Source organism: Cajanus cajan, chromosome 4 (assembly GCF_000230855.2).
Source record: "Cajanus cajan strain Asha chromosome 4, NIPB_CcT2T_4, whole genome shotgun sequence".
In the NCBI taxonomy this organism is placed as follows: domain Eukaryota; kingdom Viridiplantae; phylum Streptophyta; class Magnoliopsida; order Fabales; family Fabaceae; genus Cajanus; species Cajanus cajan.
In genome coordinates this window covers 32,897,197-32,905,105 of record NC_138520.1, presented here as the reverse complement: position 1 = coordinate 32,905,105, position 7,909 = coordinate 32,897,197, and the positions used below count along the sequence as shown (strand labels likewise).

The 7,909-nt window shown below is 35.9% G+C and overlaps 1 non-coding gene across 1 annotated transcript; it reads left to right on the top strand.

The window, feature by feature from the left end:
* The first annotated feature begins 1,905 nt into the window (after positions 1-1,905).
* On the top strand, positions 1,906-2,012 carry LOC145957631 (small nucleolar RNA R71). The gene has a single exon (XR_014433674.1). It is a non-coding gene; the product is annotated as a small nucleolar RNA R71 (small nucleolar RNA).
* The last annotated feature ends 5,897 nt before the right edge of the window (positions 2,013-7,909 follow it).

Here is a 7,909-nt window from a genome sequence, read left to right as displayed (position 1 = left end):
AACTCATACCTTAAAGATGAAGGAAGTGGTTTAAGTTCTAACTTTGGAGAGTTTTCTTCTTGCCAATCTGTTGAAGACTCAAGAAGACTTTCTACTAGAGGATCTTTTTCTTTACACGGGGGACTTGAATCGATCAAGCAAGCATAATTAGGTTGAATCCCCTCAAGATCTATGTGCTTTCCTCCAACTAGAAAATTCTCCAAGGGATCCCTCAAAATAGATCTCATGACTTCTTCCTCCATGTCTTTAGGCAATATATCAACCCTGTAGCAAATATTTTCAAGAGAAGGTTGTCTAACAGATTTAGCAATATTAAATTCCATTGTTTCATCATTAATGGATAAGGACAATTTTCCATGTTTGACATCTACTATCACGCCTGCTGTAGCCAAAAATGGTCTACCTAGTATGATTGGTATTTGTTTGTCCTCTTCCATTTCTAAAACAACAAAATCTCCCGGAATTAAAAATTTACCTATCTTAACTGGAACATCTTCTAAAATTCCTATGGGATATTTTATAGATCTATCTGCTAACTGGATTGACATTGCTGTAGGCTTTAATTCTCCCATATCTAATTTCTTGCAAATTGATAAAGGCATTAAACTGATACTTGCCCCAAGGTCACATAAGGCTTTTTCAAACCTTAGATTTGCAATGAGACAAGGTATAGAGAAACTACCAGGATCCTTAAGTTTTTTGGGCAAATTATGATGGATCAATGTAACAGTCTCTCTATCATCCAATTTCCTTCGGTTAGCTAAAAGATCCTTAAGAAATTTAGCATATGTAGGCATCTGTTGTAGAGCTTCTACAAATGGAATGTTTACATACACTTGTTTGATCATATTTAAAAATTTTTCAAATTGTCTATCAAGTTTAGTCCTTGCTAACCTTTGAGGAAAAGGAATTGGAGGGTGATAAACAGTTTGAGGCTTTGATGAAGATACTTTTTCTTTTTCTAATCTCTCTTTTTCAGGTTTTTCAACCATAGGAGAAGCGTCTTCATCAATCTCAATATTATCATTTTGATTAGACACAGGTCTGTCTAATTTCTTCCCACTCCTTAAAGTAACAGCATTAACATTTTCAGCTGGGTTTGCAACTGTTTTACCTGGGAACTTACCTGGAGAATTGTTTGAACTAGGCATCAACTGTGCAATTTGATTTTCCAGCATCTTGTTGTGGAGAGTAATATTCTCAACCTTGACAGCAAGGTTTTGAATAGAATTTGCCATTGAATCATTGGTCTGTTTTTGATTAGTGACAAAATTCTCCATAAGGTTTTCTAATCTTGAAACACTTTGTTGAATTGAGGGTGTCTGTACTGGATTTCCTTCCCCATTAATGAAGTGATTGGACGGACGGAAATTAGGTTGCTGATTGCTAGTTCCTTGAACTGGGTTATTCTTCCAAGAAAAGTTAGGATGATTCTTCCAACCAGGGTTGTATGTGTTGGAATATGGATTACTCTTCTCTCTTCGAGGAGTGTCATAGAAATTATGAGAAGCTGCCACCTGTTCAGTAGTATCTTCTTTTTCTCCAGTAAAAATTGAGGTACAATCTACTGCAGTGTGCCCTTGTTCCCTACAAAGGTCACATACTTGATTTGTAGCCACTGAATTAACCTTAGCTTTTTCCATCTTGTCTAATCTTTGATTAAGAGTATCAAATTTTGCTAAGAGTAACTCAATATTGTTCACTTCATATCGCCCCGGAGTTCCTTTCCTTGCTGTGACTTCTCTTTCACTGTATTGGCTGTGATTTGAGGCTACATTTTCCAAAATAATCATGCAGTCATTAATAGGTTTCCCCATGAAAGATCCTCCAGCTGCTGAGTCTAATATCATGGTGCTTTGTTGGTCCAATCCTTCAAAGAAAAATTGGATGGTAAGCCAACGGTTGAAGCCATGTTGTGGGCATGCTTGAAGATATCCTTTGAACCGCTCCCATGCTTCATAAATAGTCTCTCCAGTGCCTTGTTGGAAATTAGTGATTTTCTTCCTCAATTCTTTAGTTTTAGAAGGAGGAAAGAATTTCTCTAGAAAAGTTCTTTCACATAATTCCCAAGTTGCTATCTTTTCTCTAGGCACTGTTCTTAGCCACACCTTTGCCTTATCTCTCAAGGTGAGTGAGAATAAGCGGAGTCGCATTCCATTAGAAACTTCATCATCAAATTGCTGGGTCTCACAGATTTCCAAGAACCCCTCTAAGTGGTCATTAGGATCTTCTGATGGTAGTCCTCCAAAGGTGTTCTGTTTGAGCATATTCACCAGAGAAGCTGGTACAGTAGCTCCAGTTTGCATCTCCCCTCCAGGTATCCCACGAGCTACGGGTGCAGAGTAATCCCGAAGCGGTAAATTATCTCGTTGTGCAGCCATGTCAAATTCTCTAGAAAGGTTTCTTTTCCTTCTCAGGAGAGTTCTTTCAATCTCAGGAGGACAAGTGGCGTGATTTTAGAGGTGTTTAGGGTATCTTTTGAGTGGAAAATGGTTTGTACTATTTAGTACAAGTTGTTTGCACAATTTTTTTCAGCACATGATGTATGGAAAACCGCAAGTGCACGGTTGTCGTCAAGTAATAAATATCGAATCACAAGGACTACGTGTTTGACCTAGAATTACTAGTATTTTAATTTGAATTTTAAAACAGATAGAATTTTTGTTTTGAGATGATAAGATCAGATTCGATGGTAAAAGAGATAGTAATGCAATTAATGAATAAGATAAAACTTTAAGATAAGATAAGGAGATTTCCGGGAATCTAGGGTTCGCACAAAGAGTTCCAACATTATTGAATTATTATTTTCATTAATTAATTCTATTCCATCTTGAAGGTAGTCTTAACCTAATTTAATCCTTGCACCTTCTCAGGCTATGAGGACGTGTTTAATTAAAATTAATCTCTACTCTCGTGGTAATTACGTTCAATTAAACCCATTAAGATCTTTGTTAATCTATTGCTCCTCGAAAGCTTAAATCAACTCTCGTGATTTAACACTCAAGTCTGTTCCTTTGGGTTCCGATAATTAGGTTCTCCTCTCAGTTCATCCCTAATTATCTATGATTATGAAAATTAAGATTAATTGTTTATCATAATTATAATCAAGTTCTCCTCTCAGTTCATCCTTGATTAATGTTATTATGAAAACAATAATATTAAAGTTCATATATAAAATATAAAAGAACAGATCAAGAATTGGAATAAAATTAAGAAACTGAATAATGCATTAATAAAGAGGTTCTCAGAGGCTAAGCCCTGATCCCAGAAAAAGGGAAACTACTCACAGGAGTTCATAGTAGTTCTCCAAGAAAAGAAGAATAAAAGAAAAGCAAACCTTAGAGTCGATGGCACAGGCGCCCAACCTTCTCCAAGTGTCTAAAACTAAAAAAAACTGTCTCCGAAACAAAAATCCCCGTTCTAGGCTAACCTCATCTAATTTATAACCTAAAAGGGTAAAAAGGTAAAACTACCAAGATAAAAATTACAAAGATAAAATAAAAATAAAACATAAAACTTAAAAAGCTGGGACGCGAAGTGAATCACGGCCGTGACTGAGAATCACGACCGTGATCTTCTCTGGAGCACATCTATGAAGGGTCAGTGGCGTTCACGGGTGTGATTGGGAGTCACGGCCGTGATTTTCTCTGGTGAATCACGGGCGTGATTTAGAATCACGGCCGTGATTTTCCCTGTAGCTCAGCATTTCCTCTTTAATTCTTAAATCTTGATCCTGCTCAGAGAAAACACAACACATACCAAGAAAAGCATAAAATAGGAAAATGATATAAAAATTTATTAAAAACATGAAAGATATGCATGATTATGCTATGAATTCTTGTGAATTAAAGTGCTAAAATACGAGTAAAATACACAACATCAGCACACCTCTTAGATTCTTTTAGGGTTTCTTTAGGCATATAATATTGACTAAATCAAGTGAGAATGCAAGGAAAGTGGGCGGTTATGCATGTGCAAGGAAATGTTTACACATGGATATCAAAAATCGCATAGAACTTGCTAGGACTATGTAGCATGCATGAATGACTCCTAGATAGCTCCTATATGACACACCCACTTAGAATGATGCATCATGGTATTTTTGTTCATGTGTTTCATGCAAAGTGTTTGGCACATACATGGAATTTTTGTAGACAAAATATAGGAAACATAAAATGACAAAACTTAGGTGGATTAAACAAATAAAAGCATGTTCATAGCATGTTCTTCATGTTCATATGAGACTTAACCTAAAAATTAGAAAAGCATGGCAACACCTAACAATGGAAACCTAAAAGTTCAAGGAAGGTTCACAAGGAGCAAGAATATGAACCCAAAGCATTCGGCCATACAAAGAAAGGAAAATAACAAGGCAATGACCGAATGCAAAGAAAAATGAAAAGAAGACAAGGAAGACACGTTTTTACCCTTGATGATCCTTGGCTCTAGATACCACTTGATGGAGTTCCTCCTTCCATGATTGATGTAGGGTGTGAAGGGGGAGTCCTTGCCCTTGATCTAGGCTCACCAAAGGGTAGACAAAAGGGGGTTTATGGTGGACAAAAGATTTTAGGCGTGAAAGGATGTAGGGTGGCGGAAGTGTTTGGTGAATGGTGTATGGTTGCTCAAGGTTGGCTCACTCCAAGTGTAGGTGGAGGCCACTCTAGGGTTTCACTCTCCAAGGGTGGAGAATGAAGGGGGCTAGCCGAAACTAACCTAGGGACTAAGGATAGGATTTGAGGCAAAGAAATGCTCTCTCAAATTCATATAATCCAAAGTATTTACAAGGTGTGGGGTGTTGGGTATTTATAGGAGGGGAGGCATCTAGGGTTTCATTTGGAGTGTGCATGGCCGAAATTCACAAGGCAAATGCACTCCAAATGAAATGCCAAATGAACCCTAGATGCAACTTGGTGGCCAAGGATGGAATCTATGGGTTTAGATTGGCTATATCTAGGTGCATGATAAGACCATGCAACCTTTGCCCTCCACTTGGGCCTAAGCCTTTCTAACACCAAAAATAGATTCAAGGAGCACCAAAGATAGATCCAAGGAGCACCAAAAATGCGTCACCCTTCTAATGTAACACCCTAGCCCAAAATTAAAACCCTAATCATTTAAAGCACCCCATAATACAAGGGTAAAATAGGAAATACAAGAGAAAATAAATTCTAAGTCCTAAAACCCCAAAATACAAGGGTAAAATTGGAAATACAAGAAAATAAATTCTATGACTAAAATACCCCAAAGTACAAGGGTAAAATTGGAATAAAGCAATAAATTCTATACTACTCAAATTGGGCCTAGGAGATGGATCCATACATGGTATCTCTCCATACTCCTAGCCATAAACCATGTGATGAGTTTCACATGAAGTACCAAGGATGGTCCTCCATCAAGTAGACGTGAGCAATTTAAATTCTACACATACTAGTCGAATTAACAAAGCAAGATAATCAAACCAAAGCAACAAATCAAAAGAGACAATGTTAAGCAACTAGTCGGATTTTTCCTAAGTGAAAGCTTGAAACATATGAAATTTCCAAGCCACTTCCACTAGTACTACACGTGAGTGACTACAAGGGATTAGATATACCTGACCAGCTTCTTAATACTCCCTCAAACCTTTACAAATTGATTGAACTTTAAAGAGAAAATGCAAGAAATTTAAGCTAAACTAAAACAAAATTTGTGACAGTTTTAGCAACCACTTTAGTGACGGATTTTTAGCCACATTTTTCCATCACTTGTTTGAATGCTTTAACCGACCACCAACCTTGATCCTTTGCTGCTCCTTGAACCTGCACTATGAACACAAGAAATAGGTGAAAGTAGGCTGCTCACAAGTGGAAAGGATTGGTCACTCTTGTGAAGGTGATTTTAGGAGTTTTAGGTCACCAAATTTAGGTCAAATTTTATGGTCCTTGTTTCAAAACTCCTTTCCTATCCTTGTTGAGTCAATGTTTGGTTCTTTAGCAAGGATTTAAGGTAACTTCCAGCACATAATTTTTAACAAGGAAAACTTAGACAAGCAACAAAAGCACAATTTAGCAAAGCTTATACCCAAAATTGAAGGAATAAGTGTTTATGTCCAGACTCAAAGGAAGCCAAGGAATTAAAGCAAAAAATTAAGACTCAAAACAAGCTAGCACTCAATTAGAAACGTTCCTAGATAGGCACTAGATTAGATTAACAAAACCAAAAAAAAATTGGAAGTAATCAAAGAAGTGAAATCAAACTAGTAGTCCAAGGCATTTGATGAAATTTGATTTTTCTTCATTTGTTTTTTCCTTCTCGGCTTTTATTTTATTTTATTTTATTTTTGTTTAATCCTTTGTTTTGCTGAACTCAAATTGCTTTTCCAGAGAAGATAAATTGCATTTTACATAAAAAATTTTACAATTCAAATGGACATGAACCCTATCTACTAGAATGATTAATTTCAAGTGAAAATTCAAATTTTGGTGTAGTTTAAGTTGAAAAAGTTTTGGATCCTTTTTGATCTTTGTTTTCTTTTCTTTTTTCAAACTCTTTTGCTTCAATATACTCTGTATTTCTCTGTTTTTCCAGCAATCAAACTTTTCAAATTCGGATCCAATACAAACAATACACTAAAACACAAAGTCTCACTTAAAATTTGAATGAAAATGTGATTGATTCACTATTTTGAAATGGAAGGTGAAATTTGAAAACTCATGTACATAAGAGAATCCTAACTCTAGGAATTCATCAACGATCTAATGATGAATATGAACTAAAAAAAATGCAAATATAAAAGCAATCAAGCAAAGCACATATGATTAAAATGAATCTCGGCCAAATTGAAAAAAAAAGACTCAAAAATTTTCTGCATATGAACATAACACATCTTGAATATTTTTTTGACATTTTAAAGGACTAACATGACTTGACAAAACTTAAGATTCAAAAATCAAAATCAAACCCATGCATAGACAATGAGATGACTGAATCAAACAAAAGAAATAAGCAATGACTCAATCAAAGCAAAAATAAGCACAAGTAGAATGCCTAATTTGTAGTAATTGCCGGATTGAACACAAGTGACAATTACTAACTTGGATCCATCAAATTTAAGCCAAAAATTTAGATCCAAACAGAAAAACCAATATGAGACATAGGAGAACACAAAGACACAAAAATATTCGGTGAAAAGAGATTACTTAACTCAAGGAAGTAACCATGCTCATGATACCACTTGATGGAGTAGGTTGAAGCAATGGATGGATTCTTGCTTCTTGTGACCTTATCCAAATATGAACACCTTTTCCTTGAGCTTGCTACGGATTAAATGGTAGGAGAAGATGATTGGAATGGTAGAGAATCCCTAAGCTAAGGATGGAAGCATCCAAGCTAAAGATCCAAAGGAAAGCTCACTTTCAAGTTTAGAAATGGAGGTTTTCCTAGAACTAGAGTGGGTGAGGTTTCGGTGACTCTTGGAGAGAATTTGGCTGAAATAAATTTCAGAATTCTCATTCATCAAAAGTGTTTACAAGAGTGAAGGTTTTAAGCATTTAAAGCCATGGATCAAAGGAGTCTTGGAGCCATTCCATGTGCACTCAAAAGTGGCGCCAATTTTGAATTCAAATTCAAATTTGAATTCAAAGTTGAATGTCCACTTGCACATGCCATGTGCAGCCAGCCCTTCTAGAATTCTACTTGCATTTAGAAGTAATTTAGGGTTCATTTAAGTGTACACATGTCCAGCCACCTTTGGCACAAAACATGTGACTCAAATGAAACTCTAATTACTCCTAAATGTAATTAACATTCTATGATTCATGCTTTAATACTTAATCCTTCTAAATTCCTATTCTAATGGCCTAAATACAATGGCCAAGCAAATACAATGAAAAGGAAAAATTACAAGAATTAAAATGAGCCCAATATT